This window comes from Pelobates fuscus, chromosome 4 (assembly GCF_036172605.1).
Source record: "Pelobates fuscus isolate aPelFus1 chromosome 4, aPelFus1.pri, whole genome shotgun sequence".
NCBI lineage: Eukaryota > Metazoa > Chordata > Amphibia > Anura > Pelobatidae > Pelobates > Pelobates fuscus.
The window spans coordinates 97,744,395-97,759,350 of record NC_086320.1 but is presented as its reverse complement, the minus strand read 5'-3'; the positions used below and the strand labels follow the sequence as shown (position 1 = coordinate 97,759,350).

Here is a 14,956-nt window from a genome sequence, read left to right as displayed (position 1 = left end):
TTTTTGAGATTGCTTTGTGCTTATGGAAAAACTGGAATTTCTTATGTAATGTATTTCTCTGTTCATTTTCCCAGCACTCTACTTATATAACCTCTGTAATTATAATACCCTTTCAGTTTTGCCTTCTTCACTTCTAATGTATATAAAAACGCCCACCCTCTCCTCTTTCCCACCAACATCTAAGGCTGCAGTTTTTGTTTCACTCATTTGATCTTATTAAGTTATGTTACTGTTTTTATCCAGTGTGCATGGACTATCTGCAGACTTGTCCCTGATGAAAAAAGTGCAACTATTTTATATAAAATCCTGTAATATATACCAGTGTTGCTCAAAATTCCTAGATGTTTGTAAACTACACAACCCATGTTTTGCCAGCCTTTATAACAACAAAACAACATGGAAAATGTAGACCTAAGCCATATACAGAGATCTTGTTTGGGTACTCTAAAGAGACTGTTTAATGCAGATACTACTCTAAGGTTAAAATTATTTTAACAAGCATGCTTTTGTGGATACAGTTTTACTGTAGCAAACTAGCATCACAAGAAAGCCCCAACAAATGCTGAATTAATGCCTCACTTTTGTCTAATGTCTTTAAACTTGTAGTCTCATAAAAAGGGCAACATGTTTTGTTGTATCATATGTCATATGTCAGTTTGTAGTGTCTTGATCAAGACTTTTGATGATGTCAGCCAAGCAGGCAGATCAGGGGCAGAACCAGCAGCAATAACTAAAGTAAAGGTAAAATGTTACTATATTTAGGGAGGGCAGGGGGGGGGGCTAGATGGTGTTTTAAACACTATAGGGTCAGGAATACATGTTTGTGTTCTTGATCTTATAATGTTCCTTTAAGATGTAATCTAAGATGCCTCATAGAAATGATTGGTGTTGGCAGTAGGTTATTCATATCCTGGGATGGTGTAGGAAGGGTTTGGGGTTAGTTACTTATGTATGCCCCAATAGATAGGTTGTACTAAATCTAGAGACTTAGTACTTTTAATCCTTTCATTCCCATACTCTTCCTACAGCCACAACAGCAAGTAATCATGACTCTATTCACACTTCAGGTCTTTCATTTATTTATTTGTTTTACAAGCTCTTCTCTCAATGAGAAACATGTATGATCTTCTGTAAGAAATATTCTGATAAACTCTTATTTCCATCAGTATATACATTCTAGATTCTGTATTAAAATAGAATGCTTCAGTATAGGATAAAGATACCTTTTAAGACCTTTATGCAAACGTGAAGAGCTAATTAACCTTTGTCAGTTATTCAAATATTTTTCTGGATATTTTGCACAGGAGCACATTTTACCTTTCTATATGTATCTTATTCTATCTTTAGTTAAACTTTATACCTCATTACAATAAGGACATGCTTGTTTAGCACTTTTCTTATAAAATGGTACTTATGATCTGTGGGACATCTGTCTTTGGCTTCTCTTCTTATCATATACCAAATATGATCAAATAACAGTGCGGGATACAAAGTACTTTAAGTTCTTTACTCCACAGATGTCTGCTGTTTCTTTCTGTTAGCAACAAAAGAAATCTGATATCTGGGTATTATAAAGGTTTTGTAGATACACATCTACTGTGCACCTGTTAAATCTAAAATCTATGCACACTGAAATTATGCAGAGAGAGCAACAGAGATGAAAACCTACAAAAAGAGGTATTATAGTTTAGCGGAAACCTTGCCCTGAGTTTATTTGTGTGTGTGTTTTTCTATAACTAAAGTGCAATCAAGAAAGTGTTAAGTACCCTCTCTTGGTAAATTTGTAGTACATTTCAGGGTGGTTCATTCATTGTGTTACTTTACGGATCGAGCAGATGGACTCCCGTAAATCCTGCAGAGAGATTTTAAACCCCAACTCTTCTTCCCATCTCTGCATATACAGTGGCTTAGGGCCTCCAAGAGCCTGAATTGCAAGTGCCACATAGCTTATGGATAATAATTTTGATGTGTTAAGGTTGAATATCTGTGGCTCAGACACTAGAGAAGATGGGGTGTGCATCTATTTGGGTTGGGTTTTAAACACAGGTAAAGACAGAGGTCAACATAAGGTAGCTCATACCTTTAAACCAATACTGGGAAGAAGACTACTGCTCGACTTTCTAACAGGTGGGAAACCGTTAGCAATTCCTAGTGATCTCCACCTGGACCGAGACAGGTCTGGAGCCACAAATTCAAGGATCCCCAATGAGGCCTGACTCCTTAACCCCTTGGAAAGTCAAATAGTTATCCTAAACCTGCAATGTATAAAAGGGACAACAATTTCAGCTTTACTTTCTTTAGATTAGAGGGCAACCATATATAGTCTGCAAGGGTGGGCTCCTTCGAGCAGCTTTTCTCCTTTTGAATTTATTGATGAATACATTGATGAATCAATTTGAATTTATTGATTTATTTACTGTCTCTTCCATGGATAATAACCTGATTTGTGATAAAATCATAGCTCTGTGATATTCTCTCAAGTTAGGGACCCCCATTCTCCCTCTTGTCAGGTGTAGGAATTGGGTGGACACTGACACCCGAGGCCTCTTATGATAAATCTCATAAAAAGTTCTTGTAGTGTGAGAAAAAATGCCTGTGATGATAACATCCTAATGTGGCCAAGTCATGATAAAGGTAGATGCTTCCATTTGGCTGAAATCCCCCTAAATTCCCCCCAGCTATAAGTGGTAAGTAAATTACCTTGTAAATGTTATCTAGGAAAGCCAGTATACGCACCCCTACATATCTAATATAATTCATCCTCCAGTCGAATTTATAAGCAGTTTTCAAATGGGCCGCAGAAACTGGCTGAATACACATGGGCAGAGTCTGTGTCTTTGATACATTCAAGCGGTAGTAGGAGAGCTTCCCAAACAGAGTCAGCAGTGAATGCACTACCGGCAGGGAACCAGTTGGATCTAATATCATCAGAAGAATGTCATCTGCAAAAATGTTTAGCACAAAGCATGAATTTTGGTGTGGAATCCCAGAGAATTGAAAGAGATTTTGGGAGATAAACCAAATGCAGTGTACAGAGGAGCCAAAAATATGAAAACGAAATCAGTTAAAAGTTTTCTTAAAGATCCACTGATAGGTAATATGTTTCATTTATTACAGGGTTTTTATCCGTGTAAAATGTGCACAGCTTTTTAAAAAAAACACAGATTCAATAAAACTATGCAAGTAGATTTTAAATCTAATTTGTCACAAAAAAAAGGTTTTTAATAAAAGACATATTAACTTGCCATTCTAGAAATGTAATATCCCTTATCTGGTGCCCCTGTGGGTCACAGTATGTAGTTATGATGAAACAGAATCTAAAGACCCACATACTAGAACACATGGGGAATATCCAGAGGAGGTATATAAAGCACAGAGTGTCAGCCCATTTTTGACAATGACATAATGGCAAATCCTCCCTTCATAGTTTTATGGCAATTTGCGAGGTGAGGACAATTTTAGAGAACTCAGCAAGGTGGAAAGCGAGTTAATATTTGAGCTTGATACATTCTTTTCTTTCAGGAAGTGTTCCGGAAGATTGGAGGAAGGCAGATGTGGTTCCTATATTCAAAAAGGGTTCAAAATCCTTGCCTGGAAATTATAGACCTGTGAGCTTAACTTCTGTGGCTGGTAAAATATTTGAAAGATTATTAAGGGATTATATTCAAGAATTCCTTGAGAAGAACATGGTTATCAGCAAAAATCAGCACGGTTTTATGAAGCACAGGTCGTGTCAAACTAACTTGATTGCATTCTACGAAGAAGTAAGTAGAAGTATAGATCAGGGTGTTGCAGTGGATGTGATCTATTTGGACTTTGCCAAGGCATTTGATACAGTTCCACACAGAAGATTAGTGTTCAAACTCAAGGAAATCGGTCTAGATGAAAATGCTTGTTCTTGTGTAGAACATTGGCTTAAAAACAGAGTACAAAGAGTTGTCGTTAATGGTAAATTTTCAAGCTGGACAGAGGTGGCAAGTGGTGTCCCTCAGGGGTCTGTTCTGGGACCCCTTCTATTTAACATGTTTATAAATGATCTTGAAGACAGCATTGAAAGTCATATTTCAGTGTTTGCAGATGACACAAAACTTTGTAAAATAATACAATGTGAGCAAGATATTACTTTGCTGCAGAGGGATTTAGATAGACTGGAGGACTGGGCACTCAAATGGCAGATGAACACGCGGTAATAGTGACCATGACGGATGCGAACATACAACTCGTACCGGAAACCTACTTGCTCCAACTAACATCAATCCCCATATCCGGATTTAAAAGATCAGTGATACCACACCTCCTAAATGCGGCACGTAGTCTCATCCCGAAGCATTGGAAAAAAACCACGGCCCCGACGCTGAGAGAATGGCTGGCCAGGGTGGAGGATATTAGGCAGATTGAGGAGCTGATCCTCTCGGCGGCGGGACGCACGCAGCGCTACCTTGACACATGGTACCACTGGCTCCGATGGCTCGCCTCCCCAGCCAGTACCAGAGACGACACGCAGCCCCCCGGAACGGCCGAAAGGCCCCCCCCTCTGACAGGACCTAGCAGGAACAACGGAACACCAGAGACAGGTTCGGACGAACATGCATCTGCCGGCTCCGGGGGCGGGGGGGGCTGGGACGCGGACCCGGGCGCGGACCCCTGAGGTCCACGCCTCACCTCTCACACCCCAGCCCACTCCAACCCCCTGCCAATCCCCACCATCACTGCTCCCCCTATCTACTACCCCATACCGCCCGTAACCCCCTACCGGAGCGACGACTCCAAGACATCTCTGAATACCAGACACACATGACCTACTCCCTCACCTAGACGAGGCCAGCACATACCACACCCCAAGCGGCTCCCAGGGGCCCCGTCGGGGACCCCTGACAAACACACACTACAGACCTCCAGTGACGGACCCCCAGACACGCACCACAAAATGACCTACTACCGAGGACCTCCAAGCCCACTCCCTCATGCGCCAAGCTAAAGCGACTGGAGGGACACCTCGACCCACATCTCCCTGCTGCCCACAGGCCGCCCCCCATTCGTTTTAGTTGGAACTCACATTTTCGCCACAACTAGATCTGGCATACATAATGACACCACCTGACTAAATTTGGAGCTGTGAGCTTAGGGTATTCTCTGTTCTACAGTCATTTAATATGCTTGACCATGGAAATGTAAACCTACACATTATCCCTGAAGCACATATCTGCCTTCACTAATGTATATACAAATACGCAACCAGGGCACTGTTACCCACGGCTCACACTCGCTACAACCTCATTCGACCTTAGGCTGCTGTCTCTTTAATGATATAAGGCTACAGTTAAACCTGTTAACTATACTAGGAAACGTTTATATGACTAAAACATACGTAAGTTGTTTTCATGCCATAATTTTGTTCAAAACTCTGTGACCATCGCACCTGTTGAAGCTGTTGTGGCTATACAGGCAAAGTTGTAATCTTTTATGCACAACAAAATAAAGGAAAAAAAAAAAAAAAAAAAAAAAAATAAAATGGCAGATGAAATTTAATGTTGAAAAATGCAAAGTTATGCACTTTGGCGTAAAGAATACACAAGCAACGTATACCCTTAATGGAAGCGAATTAGGGATAACAACACACGAAAAGGACTTGGGAATTGTTATAGACAACAAACTATGCAACAATGTGCAATGTCAATCAGCAGTGGCCAAGGCCAGTAGGGTATTGTCATGCATGAAAAAGGGCATTCATTCTCGGGACGAGAATATCATTTTGCCTCTTTATAAATCACTGGTAAGACCACACATTGAATATGCTGTGCAATTTTGGGCACCTGTTCTAAAGAAGGATATTATGGCACTAGAAAAAGTGCAGAGGCGGGCTACAAAATTAATAAAAGGAATGGAACATATCAGTTATGTAGAAAGGTTAACAAATTTAAACCTATTTAGTTTACAAAAATGTCGCCTGAGAGGGGATATGATAACATTATACAAATATATTCGAGGCCAATACAAACCATTGTGTGGAAATCTATTCACAAACCGGACTTTACATAGGACACGAGGTCATGCGTTTAGACTAGAAGAAAGAAGATTTCGTCTAAGGCAAAGGAAAGGTTTTTTTACTGTAAGAACAATCAGGATGTGGAATTCTCTGCCTGAAGAAGTGGTGTTATCAGAGTCCATACAGATGTTCAAACAGCTACTAGATGCATACTTGCAAAAACAGAATATTCAAGGATATAATCTTTCAATGTAGGGTAATAACTGCTTGATCCAAGGATAAATCTGACTGCCATTCTGGGGTCAAGAAGGAATTTTTTTCCTAGCTTGTTGCAAAATTGGAAGTGCTTCAAACTGGGTTTTTTGCCTTCTTTTGGATCACAGCAAAAAACATATGTGAGGAAGGCTGAACTTGATGGACGCAAGTCTCTTTTCAGCTATGTAACTATGTAACTATGTAAATGTAACTATGTAACTATGTAACTATGTAAAATACATTAAGTCCAAGTGGCTTGAATATCGATTTTGAATTGGCCCATTTTTTATAAAAAAAAAAAAATTAATTGTAAAAAACTTTTATCTTTTATAATATTATAGGAATCTTTTTTAGGTCTTTATATATACATTCTATAGTTTTAAGGTATGTTTGTTTATATTGATATATATATATACTGAATTTGGGCTTTATCATCTTACTGAGTTAACTAGGGCTGCACAGATTGTGTTCCAACCTGTTAAATACTCTGTCAATATTACCTCCACTATTGATTTTTAACTCATGCACTATTTAGTGAATAATTCACTGTAGTTTAGCTGTTTTTAATTGTTATACTAACTATAACACTTATGTTTTGTGAATCCTTGTTTTAGGTTAAGGCAATAAGATTTGTATCTTGCCTGTTTATTTCTTTTTCAATACGATAGGTGGAAATTCTTTGTTTGCTTTATAATATATGTGTTCAATTAAGGTTTGGGGTTTTATAACCGCAGCAAGTCCTATGTCTTACACTGTACTAAGGGCATTTATCCCAAGTCCAAATTAGATGCTACGCAACTTCCAGTCCAAAAAGGGAACTGCACAAGCGGGACCAGAAGTGACATCATAAATGCACCGGAAAGGGTGTATTCACGTGATTAAGAAGGGGAGGCACCGTGAGTTCGGAGGAGGAAGAGACGCCGTGTCAACAGGTGAGCGGAATATTGAAATCAGAAGATCATATATCTTTGGATCAGTGGGATGTAAGGACCTATTTCAACACTGAGGAAGACTTGGCACAAGTCGAAACACATTTGCTTTTAAAATACTGATCCATAAAGCGGTATGGGTAGTTTACCCATATATGTTTTTTTACACACTGATGTATTTTTTATTTTTTTTTCAAATATAAGTTATTTGATTTGCTCTAATTCGTTGTTTATATTCATGCTGTGACTGCACAGTATTACAACTTATTGTCTGGCACCAACCACCCCATTAGAAGACTGGAAGTTCATGAACTACCACAGATACAAGATAAGGAGAGCTCACAAAATATAATAAATAGTCTTCCCAAAACTACAGTGAAACATCAAGATGAATGTTAAGGGGATTTCTCACTTTAGTACAATAGGAAGGTAAAGGGTAAAGCCATCACCCAAGAAGTTTAGAGTCAATTTACCAAAGCCAGTCATGGTGTTGGGCAGAGAACAGATGGGAAAATCACAGCTTGTCCAAGAAGTTATCCAAAGCTTGAACAGTCTCCTTCAGACCCTTTCTCCTGCGGGTTTCGGCCACAACTTGGCTTGGCCTGGTGGCATTGTCAAATGGATCTCCAGGAAGAATCTGCCAATGATCCAATACACACTGTGGGAAGGCCTGGTCACCAGTGTTTGGTCTGCAGTGATCCCAAATAATTAATTGACTGGCAGGTAGGCTTTCACTATAAACATTGGTGTGCCTGCCACTTGAGATTCTTCAAAGACGTGTCCACGCTTTCTGTTCAAGACACCATAAATGCCACCAACTACCTGCTCAGGGCACTGAATCTCCACAAGATAGAATGGTTTCATCAGACAGGGCTGGGCTGTCAACACACATGCATAGGCAACGACGTGCTGTAGTAATGATTTGTCCACCACCTCTATGAATGGCATCAGCATGAAGAGTCACATCATGAACATCAAATCGGACAGCTCTCAAGTACTCTTCACAGAGCACACCCTCTTTTGTGGCCCACTGGAAGCCAGCCACAACACTGTCTTTTATTTCATTTAGATATTGTACTCCTTTTGTCACATCAGTCAGGAAGTTTGGTCCAGTACCGTCAGGGCCAAAACAACAGATTTCCCTAGCCTCTGTAACATCCCACTCATATTTCTGTGCCAAGTAATAGGCACGAATCTTCAACTCTTGTCGGGCACTCACGTCTCCTTTGTCAATATACTCAGCAAGGCCGTCAGGGAATGGACAGGCCTTCATATACAGATGGTTATGCTTGTTAGGAGACTTTGACAGGCACAGCTGGTTTGACTCCTCACTCTCAGTTTCACAGTAGGAAACAACTGGGTCAGATTTCCTAATTGGAATGCAGGCATGGTCCTCCTCTAGATGCTTCAAGCAGATTTCCAAATGCAGTTCTCCAGCTCCAGCAACAATATGTTCTCCAGATTCCTCAATGATGCACTGCACCATAGGGTCCGACTTAGCCAGACGCTTGAGACCCTCCACAAATTTTGGAAGATCAGCAGGGTTCCTTGCTTCTACAGCCACACACACTACAGGGCTGACATTGAACTTCATAACACGCATGTTATGTGAGAGTGGACTTGCCATGGTCCACATGAGCAATGACTGACATATTGCGAATTTTCACCTTCTTGTCCATGGTGTTGCGAATCTGGTCTACCGTGAAGTTCACCATTTTGTCGGATGTCGGGGGATGCTTCTCACGGGACTGGAAACCGACGAGCGGACTGCCTGCCACACAGCAGACAAACAGGCGGAAGAGCTGTATTTTGTTTTTAATTGTTTTGTTCATATGAATCTGTTTTGAAATAAATATCATTGGAAAACAACCCAAGGAATTATTTGGATGAATGCACGAAGCCAGTATTGGCACCCTTATGGTGTCTCTATAGAGCCTGATACGGCTCTTTACTTGTGAGTTTATCCATTTATATTTAGCATCCTTTTCTACTGTATACAGTTTATACTTTTATTATTGCGGGAGACTATGTTATTAGTTAGGCAGTTAGACTAGTCATTTAATTTGATAGGTGCCCTTAAAGGCACAGAGTTACATTTTCAACTTCAGACTAGTCTCTCTTTGCTCTTACGTTTTTTCGTTAACTATTTAGTTCAGTAATTTCTTTCCATTACCTTTTATTTAGGTAGCACTATTAGATTTAGTTATCTACAATCTAAGAATGTGTATATACTGCTGCAACAGTTATTAGAATTATATATATATATATATATATACTTATTCTCCTTATACTTCAAACAACGGTTTAGGTGAGATTTATTTTTTACCTTACATTGTTAAAATTCTTTAATGTCAATCTCTCTCTGTGTTGGATACTGACCCTATTCTGGTCTTCATTTGAAATAACAATTCAGACACTAAATTGCAACAATATCCTATCTCCAGAGATAATTTAGCTTGGGATCCTTCAAGAGTTATAAGCGTATACTCATTGCATGTGCATCCTAAATATTTAGGTTTCTATATGTTATTACTGACCTGACTATTTTACTCACGTTCCCTCCCATTTTATGTTCACATGTTTAGTTTATTTAGTTATGTGTGTGCGTTTTTTTAATTATTAACTACCAATAAAAGTGATTTTTTAGGATCTATCTTCAGTTTAGGACAGTGTATTTCCGCTTTTGTTTACATTTCTAAATTAGGGTTAATCCCTTCACTTCCCTACAATTTCCTTTTGATCCAATTAGCTTCCAGCTTTTCTTTAACTAAAAAATTTACATATGCAGTCAATATTTAATTTCTTCATAAAGAACTTTCCTCAGAACAACTGACAGAACATAGTTCTAAATTGAAGAGGTCACATTTTGTACTGTAGTTTTGTATTGCACTCAATTTTCTCGGCACAAGTACATTGAACGCTTATAGTCATCATACTGAGATTGCTTCCAATTGATTCATACATCCACATTAAATTACTTTGAGGAAAGGAGATTTAGTTTCAGTTTTGAATGCAGCCTGAGCTCCTGTTTACAATTGTATTAAAGTAAAATAATAAAAATCAACTGTCCTTTGCAGAACATAAAAACAAACAAAATAAAAACGCCTTAATGTTCATCTCCTTCGCACACACACACAAAATATTTTCCAAATCAAAACAATTTTCTCAGAACCTTGTAATCAACTTTTATATTGCCTTGTATAGTATAATTTATTTAATTAAGCTTTATGGAGAATCAATTCAATAATGGATATCTTCATTATCATCTTTTGCTCGAACATTGATGATCTCAAAGAGAGAAGGTGTTCTTTTACATGCAAAGATTAAAAATCAATAAGGCATTTAAGAAGAATAAAAACAATGCTGAGTCCCAACTCTATCACAATATCTTTGTTTTGGTGGTTCCTAAGCTAAATTTAAAAGATATAAGAGAGCGAAATATTAACAGGGTTATATATTGATGTGAGAATTGAAAGAGAATTGAAACTGAATATTAAATGTCAGAGTAACAGAACTGCTAGCATAGCTGACTGCGATATTTTTTCTTGTTTGGCTATTTGGCCCTTAAATTTGAAATTCATTGTGAATTTTTATTGTATTGAATAACCTTGTTGAATATTGATTACATATCCTAGAACAAAGTCCTTTTTTTTTTTTTATTGAATTCACTATATTTCCGATGTTGCCAAACTTGATGGTGGATTTTGTTAGTGATTAGCATTTTGCTAATCCCTGTGGATCTTTAATTTACCTAAATGTGGACCACATCTAAATGTTTTATTCAAGAATACAATAACAGGAATGTCAAGAATATTATTTTATAACAATGTACCAGGAATTAACAGGAAAAAAAATCATTAATTTTGTGTATGAGCTGCTTTTTTCACACAATTTTTTTTTTGTGTATTCTTCGAATATCTATTTATGATAAAAATCAGAGATGCAATATCCAATACATTGCCTGCACTGCAACACATAGGGGAACTCAGTAGAAGATCATGAGACTCTGGTCGAAAACATTATTTTTGCTGTTGTTTTAACAATACATTAATTAAAGGGACACTATAGTCACCAGAACAACTGCAGCTTATTGTATTGTTTCTGGTGAGTACAATCATTCCCTTCATGCTTTTTGCTGTAAACACTGTCTTTTCAGAGATAATGCAGTGTTTAGATTACAGCCTCATGATAACTCCACCCGCCACTCCTTAGATGGCTGCTAAAGCTGCTTCCTTGGGCAGTGCTGTAAGGTAAGCAGCACTGCCATTCAGTGTCTCCACCCTCTGAATGCAGACACTGAACTTTTCTCATAGACATGCATTTATCCAATTAATCTCTATGAGGAGATGCTGATTGGCCAGTTGACTTGTGCTGGCTCTGACCCTGATCTGCCTCATTGACAGTCTCAGACAATCCTATGGGGAAGCATTGTGATTGGCTCAGACACCACTTCTGATGATGTCAGCAGACACTAGCAGTTTCAGAGGCAGACGGGGCAGAGCCAGCCATTTCAGACTTGAACACAAGTAAGATTTTACTATATTTAGGGATGCAATGAGGGGGTCAGGGGGGCTAGGTGGTGGTTTTAACACTATAGGGTCAGAAACATGTCAGTGTTCCTTTAAACTTTTTCTATGCTTGTAAAAAGTCTGTAAATAACCCTGTGCATTGCAATGTGGATCATACATTGTTTATTTGGATGCAAATAGCATTATACATTACTGAGGAACAGGTTTTTATAATGAGTACCATTGCCTTTTAGTTTATGTTTACATTTGTGTTTATTATTTCTGATATCCATATAAAAACATATAGATTGGTTAAACATAAATAGATGGTTCAAGTAACACAAAGAATTAGAGTAACGCTGAATAACTGAACAAAACAGAGCCGGCAGCACCAGAAGAAAATAGGGGGATTCCCTCTAAAACCCTAGCAGCAAATAACAATACAAAACAAGATACAGTATGTGCCAAAGAAAATATAAAAAATAGCAATAAAATATAGTGAAATTGAAATAATAAAACAATTTATGAATAAGACACACAACACGTAAATCAAACGTCAACATAAAACCATGTGCAGCATTTGAAATCACCACTTATGGATATTCCTCTTAAGGTAATTAGCAATAGGATAGCAATGAGGTCAACCACATAGGACAAAAATGAAAGGTGCAATAGTGCTCGTCATGTAAAAAAGATGAAGAGGGGAATAATAATAAAATATTACTCACATTTTATGAGCAGTCTAACCACTCTTTGTTCAGGCACAGGGGAACAATCCCAACCAAGAATTCTTTGCTTGGTTGTCCGATGATATCACTGTTGTAAAGACGTGTGCCAGGTAACATAAAAAGCTCCCAATAAAATATAATTCAAATAAAACACTAAAATGTATGTGGCAAACAGTAGGATAGTCGAACAGTACTTTTATTAGTGTAAAACAAAAAATCAATTCTAAAATCCACAACACATTTCACCCTACATGGGCATTATCCACTTGATAACGATGTGTAGAGGAATTATTTAACCCTGTTTAGTTGCTTGAAAGATTAATCACAGAAACAAGTGCTGTGTCTTTAAAAGGACACCATAGTCACCAAAATAGCTTTAACTTAATGAAGCAGTTTTTTGGGGGGTATAGATCATGACCCTGCAGTCTCATTGCTCCTTTCTCTGCCATTTACGAGTTAAATAATGTTTGTTTGTTTTTTCATGCAGCCCTAGCCACACCTCCCCTAGCATTCCCCCCTCATTTTCAATCAGATGTAACTTACTTAAAAAGTTTTTATCTCCTGCTCTGTAATTTGAACTTTAATTACATACAGGAGGCTCCTGCAGTGTCTAGCAAGTTATTAACAGAACAGGAGATAAAAAAAAATCTAAATGAAACAGAATTTGCAATTAAGGAAGTCTAAACATTAGATGAATTTACAGGAAGTGTTTAGGAAGGCAGTGCAAGTTACATGCAGGGAGGTGTGCCTAGTAAGGTATAAACAAAGTAATTTAACTACTAAATGGCAGTGAATTGAGCAATGAAACTGCAGGGGCATGATCTATACACCCAAACTGCTTCATTAAGCTAAAGTTGTTTTTGTGATTATAGTGTCCTTTTAATATTATCTTTTATTTGATTATTTTGACCATTGCCATGGATCACCAAGGAGCACCCAACTAACCAGTACAATATCTTAAGCTGGTCCCAACTAACCAGTGCAATATCCGTAGGGCTTAAAAATAAAATGATATTTAACAAGGAGCAATTCTGCTGTAGAAATGAAGTCTAACTTAAATATAAGTGTTGCTTGCAATGGTTAGCAGTTTCTCACTTTGGTCAGTAAATAGTCCAATGTTAGTAAACATTGCCAAATTAGTTAAATAGCTTTCTGTCTTTACTCTACTTAGTGTAATTTCAATATACAGTATTTATTTACAGTAATTACGTGATATACAGTAGTAGTAGAGAAGCTAAAATAATATTACGGCATATATTGGAAAAAAGTAATGCGAGATGAAGCCGAGATGAAGTACAATGGCTGATATGCTTTTTTTGTTTAAAAAAAAAAAAAAAAAAAAAACAATAGTTCTAAGGATTGATGTCTCAGTAAGTCTGATGGAAAGAGGAAATATTGAGATATCCTTAGATATACACGTTCTGATTTCAGTAGAAGTTAACAGCTTTATAAATCCCTATAGTAACACAGGGTTTCCTGTCTAACTTGCTTTTAACTTTAACTCAAAGTTGAAGTGATTGCTTCTCAATGAGAAGTATTGGTTTCAATGCTTCACTATGACAAACATTGCTAGCAAATCATGGTTGCCTTGCATGCATGGTTTGTCCCCAATGCTTCTGATAAGACACAAGTCATCAGCATTGAAGACTTCTGAGGATTTAGTTCAGAGTTGCAGCAAGGAGACTCTTTTGGCACTTGAGTAAAGATGAGTTTAATTTGCTTGAACCATTTAATACAGACATGAGAGGGGCCGGAAACTAAACATAGATAGGAACACCCCAATAAAAAATAAACTAATACGATTCTAAACGCCATGTGCTCTTGTTAATTCTCTGTTATAAAGATTATATTTGTACCAACTGTTTTTATTTGAATTTAGTGTATGAAGAAAATAAGTTATTTATAATAATGGTATGTGATCTGTGTTGGTTCTATGGGACAACAGTCCACAGATATCACCTGTTTGTTTACAAATTAAATTAAACAGTTATTATTTATATTGTATGAGGTTTTTTTATTTTTTTATTAGGTTTTTACTTTGCAATTTTCATATGTGTATCTAGATTTTTTAAGTTTTAGATACTATTTATTTTGAGCAATCAAGTTCTGTAGGCATGATGACATAATAACTAAACATGTGGTGCACTTTTGTATTGCCTGTGTGAGTATCTGCTGAATAGATCTCCAACAATTCAGAGTAGGCTATACATAATTCAACTATTCAGAAAGCTGATACAGCCTTGATCCTAAAAGTCAACTACAGTATTGCAATTAGTTTTTTTCACTGGTTCACTGATCCTGCGAAGCCTTGAATTACAAATATCCTTATTAAAAACAACATGTATAAAAGATGTAGTTTCAATACAAATTACTGCACCTCTTTTATAATAAAGGAAATAGTTGACATGAAAAAACAAAACATGAAATATATAGATTTTATGAGTGTTTTAAATTTAACTTTCATTAAACACCACTATATATTTTGTTATTGTAGCAAAAAATATTTATTCTTTAACGTTTACAGTAAAACATATTTTACTATAATAAACT

The 14,956-nt window shown here is 37.3% G+C and overlaps 1 protein-coding gene and 1 pseudogene across 1 annotated transcript in view; one reads left to right on the top strand and one right to left on the bottom strand.

Annotated features, from left to right (window-relative positions):
• The window catches only part of SNTG1 (syntrophin gamma 1), an 807,514-nt gene that overhangs the window by 168,159 nt on the left and 624,399 nt on the right, over nt 1-14,956 (top strand). The gene's annotated exons all lie outside the window — the stretch shown is intronic.
• On the bottom strand, nt 7,636-8,797 carry LOC134608214 (elongation factor 2-like; annotated as a pseudogene).